At 38.7% G+C, this 18,216-nt stretch overlaps 1 protein-coding gene across 3 annotated transcripts in view; it reads left to right on the top strand.

Annotated features, from left to right (window-relative positions):
- The window catches only part of NCK2 (NCK adaptor protein 2), an 86,248-nt gene that overhangs the window by 12,731 nt on the left and 55,301 nt on the right, over positions 1-18,216 (top strand). The window contains exon 1 of one of the 3 annotated variants that reach the window (XM_071576272.1): positions 809-929. The exons of the other annotated variants lie outside the window; for them this stretch is intronic. The gene's annotated coding sequence lies outside the window, so the exon portion shown is untranslated. Of the gene's footprint in view, positions 1-808; positions 930-18,216 lie in introns of those variants that run through there. 3 annotated transcript variants of the gene reach the window in all.

The raw sequence follows: 18,216 nt of genomic DNA, 5'->3' as shown, positions 1-18,216 counted from the left end.
GTATGATTAAAAGAAGTCTAACCGTTGAGAATCGATTCTGATTCTTTGATATTTTAGGTGTGACAATGTGAGAACTGCTTTTCTATCTGTTGTCTGTCAAGGATAGTTTTTTGCCAGTGTAGTAATAGCCGTGGGAGGATAGTGGAGTGTGTGTTGTTTCAATAGCTGTCAGCTTTTCTGTTTTCTACACCTGCAATTAAGAATAGTGTAAAAATTGAATTTCAAACTGATTTTATTGAAAGAATAATCAAAGAAGTTTCATCTGTATTACCCAGGAACACCTCCATATATCATGCTGAAGTAATTCTCTTGTTTAGGCTTCCCATGTTGGATTTGCATTCCTTTACAGTAGACCTGGACCTGTCAAACACATGTTTGGGTGGTTCTTGAATTGTTCTGGTAGCGTCAGCAGGTGGTTTCAGTGCAATCTGCAAAATAAATAGGAAGTTTTGTAAAATGTAGACTTTCTAGGGCCTTTGTTTGGTTTTATTCTGCCTTGCAATGAATATTAAAATGTTCAGGAAATTTAACATACTTTATTTGTCTGCTAGGCACAGTAAAATTTTGCTGTTGGATGTGGAAGCTTCTTTTGATCCTACCCACAAGCTCAGTATACCTGAAAAACCTGGTTACTGGCTGGGGAGGGAAGAGATCTGCTCTTCAACCTAAATCTTAGCAGACATGGGATTTCCTTCACCTCTTGTATTACAGAGGACTCTTCTGCTTGCTTTAGTTTCTCCACTGTCTTTTCAGCTCAGCCTACACATTTTTCTTGCTTTTCTAGGAACAGATTCGCTAGATGGCAACACCAGCGGCTGACAGCTCTGAGCTTGTTACGCCTGGGGAAAAAGCCCTGGCTTTCTCAAAGCCCACTGCCTGTAGCAGCAATGAGCACATACACTGTCATCGTTAGGAGATGTGAGTGGCAGGTATGTGGTAGTCTTGTCTCTGCATGGCTGAAACACTCAGCTGGAGCAGCTGAATGGATCCCGGTCTGGGATGAACATGATTGATGAGTATAGTGGAACAGTGTCTGTGCTGTGTTACATATCCCAGTTGATGTTGCCATGAATAGTTTTAGGTGCTTGAAAGTATTCTCTTGCAGTTAGGGTGGAAATGCTCTTGATTTCCTTCCTTATGCATAGAAATGTTGTGGTAGGTCTGGATTAGACTCTGATTGCAGAATCATCTGTACTTCTTGGTATCTTTTCAAAATCACATCCCCATTCTGGATAAATAGTATACATACATTGTCTCCTAAACAAGTTTTGTTACGGAATATGCACATGGGAAGTTTGTTAGAGACTGCCTCTCTGGAGTAAGATTTTTTTTTCCATTTCTGTGTGTATTTAGCAATAGAGTATCACCCGCAAAGCAGGTCTTGTCAACAGTTACTACTCGCTGTTAATTTTCATCCTTGGGGTAAAAAGATGTGTGTTAAGATAATTTAGTTTAAAGGGGCAATATGAGGTTAAAAGAGAACAGAGTGTACCAGCAAAAAAAAAAGAATGATTCTCTGTTTGTCGGTATCTGTCAGAAAAAAATATGATCTGTGATTCCATCTTTGAAAGAAAAAAGGAAGGAGGAAATTTGTTCTGGTCATGTAATGATATTTGATTTCAGTTTGCTCATCGAGTTTTCTTCCTTTAAATAAGGAAGATCATTTCATCACAGCTTGCAAATAGTGGAAAACAGACAGAGCTTGAAAGTAAAAAATTATAGTAGAAGGATGAATTAGTTGCTTTCTACCTGCAGCACAGGACATGCTCATTTTGGCAACAGCAAGATGTTTAGTTCAGCTCCACCAATTTTTTTTTTTGAAATCTCACTAATTTGCTGAGCTTGGAGACGGTGATTATTTCAGCCAGCAGGAGAGCCTTATTTCTTTTTCAGCTTTTAAAAACTCTGTTTGCTAATTCTTCTGGGTTTTTTTTTGTTTTGTTTTTTAATATTACTTCATCATGTGCACCATTAAACTTTGTATGCAGGAATGGGAATAAATAATTATTTCTCCTTCAGTTGGTTCACACTGGGATAGCCATAAAACTCTTGATCCTGATTCTCTGCTGTTTTGCAGCTTGTAAATCATTTACTTTGTGCTTCAAGTGCAATGCGTTTGTATAATTCTACTGTTGATGTTGATGTATCATTTCTACTTCAGTCTCACTTAAGGCAAGTGTAAATAACATTACAGAGTTGCAAAACAGTAGGGAAATAAGCCTCCACAAGCTACGGCATCAGATTTGTTTTCTGGGGCAAATGAAGAGGTTCTTTGAAGCCTGATCAAAGCTCAGGCTCTCCAGTTGTGTGTCGTATAAAGCTGGTGGCGTTTGAGCAGAATTTGTTGGCTTCAGGAGTTTGGGTTTTGTTTTGTTTTTCTTTTTATTTTATCGGGGCTTTATATCTCTGGAACCTATATTCAACATATTTCTGGAAGTGACAAGTGTACTGCCATATGGCATGCCAGATTTCAAGCCACTCTGAGGTGTATGTGTGAATTTAGAGCGCCTGGAAGAAATGAATGAAAACCACATTCTCAGTTTTATCTATTGCTGAGGTCTGTAGGCAGAGGAGGGGGGAGGCTTTGAAGTAAATTCTGTTGGAGGGACTGTGTGCTTACTTCTGAGCCAGTCTCCTAATGCAGCAAGGTGTAGATGTAATTTGTGTTTCAAAATATGCACTAATTTCAGCAGGACTGTCGGTTTATGTGTTGCTGTGTTAATCTGGTATACGGTAAGAAATACTGAGCATTCTTTTGCTACTGGCAACTGTTACCATTTTCAGTTCTTGATTTCCAGCCCTTTTTTGTGCCTAAACCTCCCTTTCAGACTTCAATGCCTGAACTTAATTCTTACTTATTGTTGAACTGTTTTTTAATATATGCTGTGTCGCCTTAAAAGGTTCTGTATTGATTGTACTTCAAGTAGATTTCTTAAGCTTTTGTTGGTTAGCAAAAGCTGAGGAAGCATTATTGAAGATATTTGTATCGGGGCTATTTTTAATCCTATAGACTTGGTGAAAACTTTTTAAATGCAGAAAAGATGTTTGGGGAAATTGTCAGGTTTTGGTTAGAAAAAGCATTTCTTCCTTGCAGAGGGCAAACTAATAAGGTAGTTCCTTATTAAGATCAGTTGTATTCATGTAAGCTTACACAAACGCTGTGAATTTTCTTCCAGAATCAAAGACAATTAATTTTGAAATTGTCTTTATATAGGAAGGGCGGTGGGGGGGACCTACTTGTGGGATAAGTAATTTGAATGATTAATATTTTGCCACAGTAGTTGCTTACCTGGTAGAATTTGTTAAAATTAATTCTATCTTCCTGTAGCAATAAGAGAGTGTTCACAGGGGAAATCATATTACTTGACTAAATCGTTTCCCCAATTTTTTTTTAAAAAGTGTTGTACCTTAATACAGTAGTTGTTCATAACCACTTACAACCCACAGCTCCTATGCTCTTTTATGAAACCCCAAGGCTTTTGATAAGATTCCGAGTTTCCTCCTTGTTAGAGCATCTCTGTTGCTTAACTTAACTTCCTGTGTGCCGGTTAATTACCATTTCTGACCTTGAATGAAAGCCTGTGTTGTGCGCTCCAGTTGCAACAAAAGTGTGACCGCAAAGGAATGGTCTTCAGTGATGTAAAGCAGCAGTTTTTGCATGTGTTTATAATTACCATAGGACGGTCTCGTGGTGTAAAGGAGAGCACTCTGGACTCTGAATCCCAAAGACCTGAGTTCTAGTCTCAGTGGGGACCGTCCCCTGTCAGTTCAATGCCTCCCTGCCATCCCATCCCGTCAGATCTCGGATGCTCAGCAGGGTCAGCCCTGGTTAGTACCGGGTGCTGTGACAGTCCCGAGGACTTCCCTGTCACTGTCCAAGCTCGCTCGACCATGGCAGATGGACCTGAGGACTTAAAGGGTGGGGCCAGTTCTGCACACGCTGTGCCTTACCTAAAAAATCCACTGCGCAGGCTGGAAGGGCTCACCCACGTGGGGAGAGCCCTTCCCGAATCTTTGTTCGCCAAGTCTGACCATACATACATACATATACATACATACATACATATAGTTACCAACATTTCTGATGTTCGTACTCGCACAGCCTTCTGGTGGAAAAATGTTTTCCTTCTTCCTGGAAAATACTGATACATTAGGTCTGTGTTAATTGATAAATCAGTTTGACGGTGATGGATCTTCTGGTGAGAGTCAAGAAGCGGGAAGCTGTGATTCGTGCCAGCGGCAGGCAGGAGGGCCGGTAGCTGCACTTGGGATCTCTGCATGTGCCACCCTGCTCCAGGCCATAGGGCAGCTCTTCTGGTGAGAGGTCCTGGTCAGGAGTGTGAATGCACAGAGAGTGGGGGGTTCATGATGCTGAGAGTGTGTCCTTTTGTGGGGGGACAATGGGCAGCTGTTGAAAAATTTGTGGTGTTTTCAAGGAGGGGGAAAATGTCCTTTCTTTCTCTCTGAATGTTGGATTTGGATTTTTTTCTTGATGTGTGAATTGTTCTCAAATGATTCTACTCTTTCTGAGAAAAAAGATTTTTTTAATAATTTAAGCAATTGTTTTTATATACAAAATCTCAGTTCGTATCTGTATTCCCCTTAAAGACTTTTGGAGTATAAATAAAATTCCCCACAGTAATAATAATTGTTCTTTGCTTCTGAAATTCTGTAACACTGTATATAACATTAAGCATGTATTCAATGAAATTTGTGTTTGGATCAAGAATTTGGCATTTCTGAAATTCAATTTCTGTGTGTTTTGCTAGGAAGAAAATATAAGATGTTTTAGAGTTTTAGTTTTAGCTGCTTTACAAACAACCCAATCTTGAAGCATAAGGTTTTGTGTCAGAATGGTAATACACTTCTCGAATTGCCATCCATATAGAAACTTAGTTTGAAATGGTTTAAGAGGAATATTAATGTACTGTGGATTTGTTAGTTAATACTCTTTCTTCATACCTTTGTTTGAAACATCTTCTTCCAGTTTTTCTAGAAATTGTGTCTGTTCATATCTTTAAAGAAACTTAGGTAAGAGATTTTGGAAAAAATCACAAAATGGAGCACCAAGTGAGCTGTTGGAAGAATCCCTGTGTGCTGAACTTTTTCATCATGTGTCTGTGATTTGGATCTGAATTAGCAATAAACATCTCCCCAGTTCTTACCCTTCTGAAAGACTGGCTTGAATGCATCAGTATTTATCTTTCAGGATTAGAATTTAAGCTGTCAAATGCAAAACCTTAGCTAAAACCTGAGATCGTTTGGTATAAAACTCAGTGTAGGTGGACTGCGTTTCCTTTATTGTGTGTCAATATTCTTGAATGTATTGTCTCTGAAGTTTCAGTGTATCAAAAACAATCTCTGCACCAAATCTATTACCAGCCAACCCTTATTTTCTGTCAAATTGTTCTGAATACTGTAAAAATTGATGGTTAGTTGTCATCAGCTTAAGAAACTAAACTTTTTGAGGCTCTTCTGTGTGTATTTTCCCTTCCCTGTCTGTGCAGGAAATTGCGCATTGCTTAAAATTTTTATTCTTCTCTTTCAGTGTTGTTCCCTTTACATTTTGGCTGTTTCTTGTCCTGTTTCTTCCTCTGCTTTTACACTGCTCGACCTTATCATGTGAGTTACCACACCAACCTCCCACTGTATTGTACACGAGGCATGGAGTCTTTACCATCACTTGCTAAAAGACTACACCTACTATCCAAGCTCTAGTTTTGAAGACACCAGCAAGGAGCAGTTTGACAGATCTCTCTGAAATTTAATTAAGTTGTGATTGCGTGCCCCTCAGAGCTTTAAGCTAGGTATGGCAGGTAATGGCACTAATGGAGATGTGATAGCATGGTCTGGCAATCAGAATATATCTCTGGTAGATTTGCCCTCTCCTTGACATGTTGGTAGTGTTTGGAGAAGCTCTGTAGACCTGAAGCAGAACTCCTGCAGCCCTTAGGCCATCAGTTTACACATACTTCCAGTTCTGCAAGTTTTCTTTGAAACCATAGGTGTATGTGGTTGGATTTTTTGTTTTGTTTTGGTTACTCCTTTTTTAGTGAAGAATTGTTGTGTAACACATGGTGGTAATAAGCCTGAGTCAGTCCTTGGAGTTGTGGGGGAAATCTGCCCTGCTGAGAATCACAGAGGTCTTGTGATTGATTTTTTGAGGAACCCATGACCCCATTTTATTTTTCAGTAAAGCTTTTGTATAAATACACAAGATCCCTTTCAAAGTTTGTGGATGTATGTGTACATTAGTCTGATGGCTTATTTTTTAGTGGGGCGGTTCTGTGGTGTAAAGGAGAGCACTCTGGACTCTGAATCCCAAAGACCTGAGTTCTAGTCTCAGTGGGGACCGTCCCCTGGCAGTTCAATGCCTCCCTGCCATCCCATCCCGTCAGATCTCGGATGCTCAGCAGGGTCAGCCCCAGTTAGTACCGGGTGCTGTGACAGTCCCGAGGACTTCCCTGTCACTGTCCAAGCTCGCTCGGCCGTGGCAGATGGACCTGAGGACTTAAAGGGTGGGGCCAGTTCTGCACTCGCTGCGCCTCACCTAAAAAATTCACTGTGCAGGCTGGAAGGGCACACCCACGTGGGGAGAGCCCTTCCCAAATCTTTGTTGGCGAAGTCTGGCTATACATACATATTTTTTAATTTAACATAATAAACTTGACCAAGTAACATGTGCCAGTAACTTTGTAAAGCTGGTGTTTATGCCAGTATAAGTTGTGTTCAAGATGTCCTTCTGCCTCTCTGCCCCAGGGAGAACATTGATAGAAAAGAGGGGTTTTGCCTGTGGGTGTGTAGAAGGGCTGGACAAAGAAAAAATGCCACCATCCTTTGAGGTGATTCTTCCTTCAACAATCTGAAGCTTTATTCAAACAGGAGGTGTTTTTCCTCTGTGGCAGCTTTGAGTTTGGTTCTTGGGCCCAGTGTGACCATTTGAAGTTCCCATCAGGTGTATTCTGCAGAAAAGGGGAGTCATGTTTCTGTGGTGAAGCCAGCATGTTTTTAGGTGGCAAAGCTGAAACTGGCCTCTGAAACAGAAGTTATGCAGCGTGGAACATTTATCCTTGCAGTTTATAAGTGTGACACTATCTTGTTTAAAAATTTGTTACAGATCAGCAGTCGGCATAGAAACACATACCAGGAATCTTGGTGGGTAGGTACTCTGGGAAGTGGGGTTTTTTTCTGTCCTCTCTTTCCTTTGCGTTTCTCAAAGTGAAATAGTAATATGTCTTTAAGAAAAGTAAATAGGCCTGAGTTGCTTTGTTTTGGGTGTATTTTGAAACGTTGAATATTGGTTGACCCTTCTTGAGCTGCTCAGTGCCTGTCAGCAACAGGAAGCATAAGGGTAATTCTAGTTGAACAACTAAGTTTGCACATGTAAAGTTACTGTAAGTTATTAAAACATGAGGTGAGAATCACTTTTTTTTTGGCAAAGAAATGAATTCTGCACCCTGTTTCTGGGGACAGGACCAGTCAATATAGTGCATCAGGCTTTTTGTCATTGGCATTATTTCACTGGGGTATGTTTATTTCTGGACCATCACCAAAATTTTGAATCCCGTTCACAGAGAATATCTGTTCCTGATTTTTTTATTTCTTTTTGTTTGTTTGTTTGCCACCATATGGCAAATGTGCTAAGACTGTGAAGCTTGTTGTACTGCTTTCTTAAGGTACCTAGTTCTTCTAAAAATACAGTAGCTGTAATTTAAGCACTTAATATGTTCATAGTCTCTATATAGGTTCTATTTTTGAAAATAATTTTACTGGGAACTGTTACTTTATATTTGTTAAGAAGAAAGCACTCGTGGCATCTGTGATATCGCTGATTTAAATGAAAGGTTGCTATAACTGATTTTTTGATGAAAAATTGTGTGTATGCTTTAGCAATTGACAGTGAGTTTCTGAGACTGTTACTCTGAGGCTTCGTGGCAATAGACTTTGGGTTCTCAAGCATGCGGGATGTTTGTGTTCTTTTGCAGCTTGAGAGATGTCGCTTCCCTGGAGATGTGTTCTTGTTAAAAGATCCATATTTGCTGTCATAGCCTACTGAAAGGAATGATAAATTACAAGGAAAACAAATATAATTAAAATCCTGCCAAAAGGAGGGAAATTGTTCTGCTGCCTTGAAAGTTAACCAGAATTTTCAAATTTATTTAAATATACAAGTAAAATGTAATGTTTTCAAATCTTTATTAGTATTAAAAATCTCAGAGATTATACTCTTACCTTCATTTTTCACCAATGAAGTTTGGTACATGAAGCCAGTATGTTCATCTTTCTGTTAGCAAAGCTTCTGTTCATTAATGTAATTAAAGGCATTTTAAAGAGCATGCAGAAAAAGCCCCTATGGAAATACACCAGAAAAGCTCATGTGATTGAGTAATATGCATGGAAAAATGCCTCCCCCTTTTGTTTCCTTTTCTAGCAGAAAGAAAAAAAAAATCAATGTTATTGTCTTTATAATCTCCTCTGCACAGAGAAAGCTCTGGCCTAGATCTTCCTATTTTAATTGTGGAATTGGAGTACAAACCACAGAACTACTTAATTACCCTCCTTCCTCTCCATCAGCATCCTCTTCCCCTTAACCTGCAACTAACCTATTTCTCAGGTTGTCAGTAGGCATGTAAAGGACAAAATTTAATAAAATTGTAACTAAAATTGTTTAATGAAATTAGTAAAATATTTAAAAGTCTGTTCTTTGAACCTTTCTCTCCTAGAAGCAGTGTTAGAGAAGTATGTTTGAAAGTGGGCAGTGTATGTTTTCCTGACTTTTGTTTTTGAACAACGGATGAAGTGTTTAAATGTCATCATGACATTTTGATTTCTAGCCTGAATGAGGAAGATGATTTAGTCAGGTCAGCTATTAAGAAAGAGCTATTCAGCGAGGCTTTTGCATATCCTTCAGCCAGAGCTTTGACTGTGGCGAGTGCTAACAACAAATAAGGGATTTATAAATTTGTTTTCTTTGGGAGTTTTTTTTCCATGAGAAGGGACAGACTTGGACATTTATAAACATTAGGTTTTGGGAAGTGGGACAAGGTTGGGAAAGACTTTAATGAAGGTAGAGGAACACATGATTATTATATATCCATAAATGAACTGCAGTAAAGTGGTGAAGTGCTCAGAGCTTCTGAAAGTTGTGCAGATTTGCTTTGCAATATTTAGCAATGATAGGTTTTTTACATCCAGATAGGATAAGAGCTTGTTTTTAAAAAATACCATAATCTTTTCAGTATCCTTCAGATTGGTGGGGTTTTGTTTTGATGTTACTTGCTACTTTCCAGCCTAATGTCACCTGATGTCAAAGGGTTCCTCACTCAGGAAATCTCAAAAAACCCCAACAAACAAACAAAGTAAGACAGCCCCTAACAAACAACAAAGCAACAACGGGGATACTATTGGAGTAAATGTTGAATTCACTTGGGGATTATTAATAGGATTTACATACATTTTGAGCATTGAGACCGGGGCAAACTTTTGTGCCCCAAGCAGATGGCACAGGTGTTTGAGAAGCATAAAATAACAATGGCCAACTGGCTTCGTCAAGGGATGGTGGGGAGAAGAGGCATTTTCCAAGTCTTTGTGAAACGCCTGGCAGAGAAAGAAAATTCAGAGCTACCTTTCTTGTAAATGAAATTTTATTAAGCTGTGATTGCCATCTATGTCATACTGTAAATGTGGTTGAAAAACATGCTGATGCTCATTTTGTTCAGTTTATTGTCATACCACGGGGATTTAAATGAGAGCTAATGGAGTAGTAATTGGATTTGCAGTGTCTGTGTGACATGGAGGAGGATTCGTGGAACTGTGCTCTGTGTGTTTGAGAGAGAAAATGCAGAAATGAAATCTCTTATAAAAAAAACTAGAAAAAATAGATTCCTTGTATATGTCCTTAAACTTAAAAAGAAAGAAGTGTGGCAAAATGGAAAAATTGTTGCTCAAATTTTGTTCTAGGCTTTGTCAAAATGTTTCTGACAGCTTCATTGGCTGCATGATTCACTTGGAAGCCATCTTAAATAAATGGTATGTTTTCATTGTAAGTAAATTCAGCAAATTATATTATTAACAGGTTTAGTTAAAATTATTGTGTCTGATATTATATTATGCTTTAATAGTAGAAAACATGATGGGTTACTGATTTGAACTGGGTCCAAACTCGTAATATCCAAAACTGCTGCCTTGCAAAGGGCTCTCTATGAATACCTCTAAGAGGGATTTTGAGATTAGATGCCCTGAGCAGGTGAAGATTGTAGCTGCTCTTCATTGGCACTGATTTTTGAATGAAGATTTTCTCGAGTTATGAAGTGCAACCCTACATTTGTGTGTTACCTGCTTCTTTGAATTTCTTTTTGAATTAATTGTACACTCTCTAGAACTGTGCTCCGCAAAAATTCCCAGTCAAACAGCAACAGAAATACCAACTTCTCATTGTGTCAGTCTTGGTGTAAGAAGCACAAGCTTGGAATGTGTAAGCCTAAATGTAGGCCCATTCATAATGAATGCTTGACACACTTGTGAATTTTGTATCATGATGGTGGCAGAAGCACTTGTGATATGTATAAAGTGAGTTAAATCCTTAACTTTAAAAGCATTGTTGATTCTTCAGGCAGATCAAGATTAGAAATGTTTTCTAAATCAGTCTGCTGTTTTTCATCATCATCATTTATTTATAATATATTTATTTAAAGGTTTGTTCATAATATAAACATTTCTAGGTAGAATGTATTTACTAACTAATATATATTGGTCCAGTTATTTGGCATGTGCAGTTTTTTTCTTTAGTTTCATAGCAGCCTCTTGAATAGTTTCATTTACAAAAACAGAAACCTAAATTCATCTGTAGTTTCAAGAAGTTATTTTAATATGCCTGCAGAGAAAGAAAGAAAAAAGTCCTTGTGATTTTTTCTTAGTTGAATTCAAAGGCTGTTCCCTCTCACCCCTTGATCCTTGTCTGTCTTAAAACAACAAATAAACAGAATCCTGTGGCGTGGTTCAGCAAACTGAATTTGCCACATAATTAAGCAGTAACACAGGCATTTCCAAGGCAAAAGGGAAATGAGCTGTTAAAATGTCTTAAGAAAAGCAGAAAAAGCAGCAAGAAATCATACTCTTGAATTAAAAGTCCTGAATACCATTTATCGAAATGAGAGAGAATGTTACTTTCTTTTATGTGGGTTTTAGGTAAATTTATTTCATGCTTCTGGGAAGTTGAAGTGTTATACTACTGTTGTTAATGTTTTGTTGGGAAAAAGAAGTTTTACAAAAACCCAAAATGATAGTGGAGGATGTAGAGATAAGCAGAAATCTTTGTAATTACTTGAGTTGATATGTCTTTTTTCGAAGAAGTGAACCTGGAAGCGATTATCTTGGGGGGCAGATTTGGACAAGGTAATTGGCTTTGACCTTTTGCCAGATGTCTAAAGGTTCTTTTTTTCCATCTCCCTTGTGTTCAGATAAATGTCATGCCTTTAGGTTTTTGGTCCCTTCTTCTGGTTTCAAGAGTGGAGCTGCTTATGTAGCTAATCTGTGCCTAAAATTATTTCCGCTTCTAACCCTGGTAGGACTGTCTTTTGGCGTATTCAGACAGAATTGACATAATTGGATTTCTGCCCAGCTACTGGATTTAGATAGCTTTGGAGATGTCATTAATTTGACAGCTGCCATAGGAAATCTTTGTTTTGACTGTTGTTGCAGGGTCTGCGGTGTTTCTATTGCATTTTCATTTGTAATCTGGCACTGAATTGGCATGATTAAAATGAGTAGAATAAGACACCATCAAATGTGTACAAGACACGAAAGGGAGCAAATCAGTGCTAAAATCCTCAGAAGGTCGGCGGTTGCCAAATTTTATTTGGGTATGATGAGATTTTGGAGTACCTAGTTATCTTTCAAATAGCACTAATAGCAGAGCCTGCAGCTGGTGCCTCTGTGTGCTGTGGTGGAACCAAGGCTGTGTCAACATTTCTTGTCTTCTTGTCAACCCAAAGCAGAGTTTCTGGCGGTTCAGGCAAAAACCGTTTCAACTGCTTTTCTGATTGTTAACTTGGAAGAAAAATCAACTGTTTGGGGCACTGTGTTCTTGGGACATAGCAATCCCAGCAACTCAGGCATTGTTTCCAAAAGGAAACACGGATCTAAAGAACCTTGTCATGCCCACTGAAGGTGCTGGCTTTGTGGACTGCTGTTCCACCATGTCCAGAGTGGATGGTCACTGCAGCTCATCCACTGTCTAAAATGTACCACCTACCAAGTTGTGTAGGTAGCAAAGCCACTTCTAAGTTCCATGTGTTTATCTTCCACTTACCTTTGGCTCTTAGTTGTGAACCCTTAGTTATGACAGTTTTGTACTTGAACTGCAGGAAGCTTGTATTTTCTTCAGTTACATCATCCAAGGAGACTCCAAAAAACTTTAAATCTAAAATGCCAGTTTTCCCCAGCCTTTGATATACACATATATTGGGACAAAAATACCTTGCTCTTCCCAAGGAACATAATTTTCATCAGTGCACTGAGTACTGTCATCTACTGTTTGGACTTATTTCAGTGTCAGTAAGGGATTTTGTGGTGAGGTCTTTGGGGTTTTTTCCCTCTCCCTCAATTTTACTAATGGGTTTCAGCTTAGTGTCTGTTTATGTGTAAGTTCTGCAGCCCTGTGCTTTTCAGCATTGTAAATAAAATATTGAATTTGAGTAGATGATAAATCTTTCTACTTTTTCTGATGGTGGTGATTTAGAGAGTTTTCTTCAGTTTGTTCCCTCAGCTGAAGTCATTATAGATTTATTCATTTGCCTGGACTTCTTTCTGCTGTCCTGTCCAAGTGAAGTGACTCTCATTCATGTCAACAGTAGTTCAGGTGCAGTTTGCCTAAACAGAGTAGGGCAGAGCTTGCAAACTCTGAGGAGTAAGATACTCTGCTTGGGCAGTAATGACATTGTTTGTACACCTGGTGACTGAGCATCTGGTGGAAGGATGAAGTCCAGACATGCTCAGCAAACAGGCATGGGGAGCCATTGCTGCAGCTGGTGATGGCAGCTTTTCCAGCGGGTGGGGAGTGCCCAGACAGGGCTTTGTTCTATCAGTGTGAGGTATCCACTTGCTACCTTGGAGTTTGAGTGTTATCTAGAAGTTTCTGACAATGGTTTCCTTGATGACATCAGTCACAATCTGCTCTGTGCATTTCCTCCACGTTTGTATATCTGCCTGGTAGCTTCAAAGACAAACACTGACCTTGATTATCCCCCTTAAAATCACCACTGCTATATATTTTAGCACCAAGACAGTAGTAGCACTATTACTTTAAATCCAGATAGTACTGTGTTGAATATACACATAAGAAAAATTTTCTTTGGACTAAGGAAAAATGAATAATTTACTAGAACAGGAACTCTAATAAGGATTGCACTCAGCCTTTAACTTTGAATTGCCAGTGGGCTAAGTCTGCCTTTATTCTCTGTAGCCCCTGGAAATATCTGTTTTCTGTTTCATCTCAGCCCCAAAGCAAGTCCTCTCAAACAGTGTGAGTTTTATTTGGTTATTTTAAACATTAGTTGTCTTAGCCATATGTGGTAACCAGTGGTCTCTGCTTGGTGTTTCTCTGATAGGGAGTTGGTGTTACGTCCTTTTGTGGCAGCTCATTCATCGGAATATGTGGTTTTCACTTCTCCAAAAGGCTTTTTGTGAATGGCTTTTTCCAGTGGAGGTGTGCATTTTCAGTAATTTACATGTGCAGATTGCTACATTACTGTAAAGAGTATATTATTAATATGCTGTTTATAGTCACCTTTCACAGGCCTGAAATCCACAAGCATTGAATTAAAAGCTCAGACTCTACTAGAGAGATTTGGAAGAACTGGATAATTCAGTGGGTCGTGTATGTCTTTACCATTAAAATGTTTTACATAAAGATTCAATAGGAAAAATAGATTTGTGAGAGAGCTGCTTGGGCTGATGAGTTGTTAACCACTGAGGTCGTCCTCAAACATTCTGAGCTGATTTTATATTTAATGGTAAAGACTGTCACATATTTTTTACAAACAAAACATTAAATTATCAATCAGAAAAAGGCTGAAGTTCGAATGGAACCAATTATTAAACTGTATGTACAAAATACTAGTTTGTAAAATTCTGAAGATAATTAACTAGAGCTGCTAAGATGTTTCTAAAAGTGAAATCTGTAATTTGAATAATAAAGTATCCTATTAAGGAAACCAAAATAATTATCTCATGCTCAAACCATGGCCTAAGAATCATGCTTACTTAAGTATCACCTAAAGCTGAAGCCTAATCCATTCCTTTCCTTAGAGATCCTTAGAGAGTTTATGAACAGCCTTAGTACTTATAGTTTGGTTTCTGCTTATCTATTGGTAATGCAGGTCTTTCAGCATATACCTCTGTAAGGGGTTTTGGGGTGATTAGAACTGTCCTAAACATAAATTAAGACCTTTGTTGCTTCTCCTTTGTGGGCTTTAGGGATATTTATACATATGTACTTACATAGCCAGCTTCAAAATCCTTAAATAAAGAAAACAAGAAAGGTTGTGAGATCCATTTCCTTATTGTGAATACAAAAGAAAAAATTGGGGAATTGATGTAAAAAGGAGTTTAAGTGCTTCTCCTTTCACAGATACTTCTTGAATAGGAATGCTTAAAAATATCTGGGGCCATTTTGGTGGCACAGCACCTTTGTTGTGAGGTTCCTTCAGCTTTCAGAGTTTGCCTGGACATGGCACGTGCCTATATTGGTCCTTGATTATCAGTCTGAATGACAGATACGTGTGGGGTTTGTAGCCTTCCTTGGGAGGAAGCTTCCTGGCCTCCTATTCATGATTTATCCGCTCTGCTTTGTGGGTTTTTTCTTTTTCTCATGCAAGGGTTGCCCTGGAAGTTTGCAGCTCAGCATAATCAAATATGAATTAGATCATTAGCAGCAAGTATCAAGATAAAAAATCCTGCTTAATCCAGGAATTTAAAAAAATTGCATATTACAGTGAATTTAGGCAGTAATTTGGTATCAGTATCAGGGTTTTTTACTAGCTCAGACTTTTAGGAGAGACCTGAAAGAATGTCAGAAGCATGTGATTCCTCTTAAAATAATATGAATTTATACAATAAGTATTGTAGAATTCTTAGCAGGTACAGTCACTGACAGATGTAACCCTCCTCATTTCTTTTCAGTTTAAAAAAGTGATAGTCATTCCTGTATTTGGAGGATATACATACAACACAGGAGAAGCTGACAATGGTGATATTTATTTTAAATGCTGATATTATTTGGACAACCAACTACTTGTCTTTCATGAGTAGATCAGGAGTTGGTGTTTGTGCAAGCAGATGTAAAAAATAGTCTTGTTTTTGAAAACATATAATGTATATACCAGTCTGTAGAGTGTATGTATTTTACTGCAGCAGTAAAATGAGAATACAGGTCAGCACAGCCTCTTTGGTTGTATGTGATGAGTGTGAGCCAGGCATGTATTCTCTAGCTATTTTTCACTTTCTACTCCCACCTGCTTACCCCCAAAAATAAAACAGTTGTTTGAATGACAAATGATACCTGTCCAACTGCTTCCTCTGATGCAAACAGCATGGCCTGGAGGTGTGTGTACTACAGGGGCACAGGAAGATACATAATCTTCTGCACTGTTCAGAAGAGACATGCATTTCTCAGGCTAACCTGTACAGCCTCTGGTGATGGCTCCAAACCTGGACTGCTTAAAAAAGCCAATTTTAACAGAGAAATTTGTCTTTGCTTCAAGGGCTAGTCTGATTTTTACAGCTGACATACAAGTTCAATTATTTTCCAGTGTTTTAAGTGTTTGGTATTCTTTTTCTGCATGCACTACGTTGAACCTGTTCTTGTGTCTCATTTCACTTATTTCTTTGCTGTTTAGGAAACTCAAGAGAAGAAAAGCTTAGTTGTGTAGAGTATGTAACATAAAAGGATTTTTAACTTTTTTGTTTTCACAATGTTTCGTGTGTTATTATGCAGTGTTGCAATGTGCTGCCTTTTTGAAAGCTTGAATGTTACGTGAATTCAGTCTTCCTTTCTGTTTTTATCCTGTGTTTCATATAGAGTCTAAAGTCGTAGTATTATTTTAACATTTCCATTTTCTTAGCTTTAGAAGGCGGCAGTTAAATGCCACCCTGGCACCAGATCCTGTCGGATCTTGGAAGCTCAGCAGGGTCAGCCCCGGTTAGTACTTGGATGGGAGACCTCCTAGTAATACCAGGGGCTGCAGGTTCTGGTCCTGAGGACTTCACTGTCACTGTCCAAGCTCACTCGGCCGTGGCAGATGAACCTCAGGAGGTAAATGGTGGGGCCAGTTCTGTGCACGCTGAGCCTCAGCTAAAAAATCCACTGCGCAGGCTGGAAGGGCACACCCACGTGGGGAGAGAGCTCTGCCCAAATCTTCGTTCACAAAGCCTTGCCATGATTATGATGAGAAGGTAATATTAAATGAGTTTTGAGAGGATATATATGATTAGATGGTTTACAATACTAAGCATATAGTAGAGTCTTAAATAAACATGGCAGGTTTCTTTTCCCTTTAAGCAAATTCAGCAACTGAGCTTTGAGTGCTTAGGCTGATGTGTCTGCTGCTCCACGAAACTGGATTGTGCTTGCCCAAGTGTCTGCATAGTTAAAATATTTAGAACATAGTCTATTTTGATGTAACTTCATTTGAAATATCTGCCTAATGGAGAAGTCTTAATGGAATACTTTAATAGCCCAAAGTGGTTACCTGCAATTGCTCCAGCGTATTTCAGTCAATTACAAAGAAAGGCAATATTTAATGTTGGAGTGAAGCTAGATGGTGTAATGAACTGGCAGATTGCCAGCTTGATCATCTCCACAGGAGAATTTGTATTAATGTGATGTTTTTCATTTGTTCTCCAGAAGGTCACCAGTAATATGTCAATTGGAGTTAAAAATTCAACTCTGTGCAGTACAGGTTTATGGTCAGATCATTCTTGTGTATTAGCATATTAAGTATCAAAGAGATTATTTTAGCTATTTCATGTCAGGAATAAATAGGAGGTGGCTGGATATTAGGAAGAGAGCCTGAGAGAATTGTCATCGAAATAGACGCTTGAAGGCTGAATCTGGATTTTAGCCATGGAGATAAAGAAAATGGGGCACATTAGAGCTATTAGTGAAAGGAGAGGCTGTTAATAACTGTGGATGTTACTTGTAGTATAATCATTAAAGGAGCACTAGTTTATTCTTTTAGGTTGTAATCTTTAAAGATTGCACAGTAGAATATAAGGTCCTTATTATATTAGGTGTTACTGTTATTTACCTTCTGGTGCTCAAGTTCAAAGTTTTATTTTTTGACTATTGAAAAGGGCTTTTTACAGTGAGACCTGTATAGTCCTTGTGTTTGGAAGACCTTGGTCAAGAAAACAGATGAGTGACTGAGATTACTGTTAAGGAGTGGACAAATTTGTCTTTCTGCCTTACATGTTTGTAATCACGTATTCATCCTTTTCCTACACTCTGCCATTTCTGTTCCTTGTCATTGTCTTCTGGGCCTCAAGGCAAGTGTAGGATCTGAAGACAATCATGAGTGGTAAGGAGCTGTGGCATTATACGTGCAGTAGAGCTGACATTACTGCAGTAATGTGTGTATTGAGTGAGGTGTGACAGGTGGTCATCACATGAAATGATACAGAAGTGATGGGCACTGGGTTTACCATGGGATGTGACTGCCCAGCTCTGTACCTCTGTTTGCTTTGCTGCCTTTCAAAAAAAGTTGACTTCATTTCCCAAGGGTCTCTTATGTTGCACCAGTTTGTCTTTGGGTGGACAGTGTTGGCTTCATATGCTACATGGTTTTTGAAGGTGGTTTGAGATGATTTTGTACTCTCAAAGTTTAACAGTTGATTCCCCAGCAATCCAATTTGCTGTCAAATATTTCTGTCTGTAGTCCTGGCTGGTAGGATAAAGAATAACTGGAAGACCCCATTTTTGGTACAAACTGTCCCTAGGGACAGGTAGTCCCAAACCCCTAACCACTGTTTCCATTTATTGCCCTTTGAGAAGAAAGGTCCTGAACTTTTGTAATTGATTGTTTCAAGGAACATATTTAAAATATAAGTGAATATTTGAGGTCCAAGTTTCCATCCTGAGATTGAGTCACTTGGCAAGTCACAGTGTTCTAGGCCAAGCTTTGGACTGTGGGGGTATGTGGTGGAAATTTGCTACAATTC

This window comes from Pithys albifrons, chromosome 1 (assembly GCF_047495875.1).
Source record: "Pithys albifrons albifrons isolate INPA30051 chromosome 1, PitAlb_v1, whole genome shotgun sequence".
Lineage (NCBI taxonomy): Eukaryota > Metazoa > Chordata > Aves > Passeriformes > Thamnophilidae > Pithys > Pithys albifrons.
This window is presented reverse-complemented; position numbering and strand designations above follow the sequence as displayed.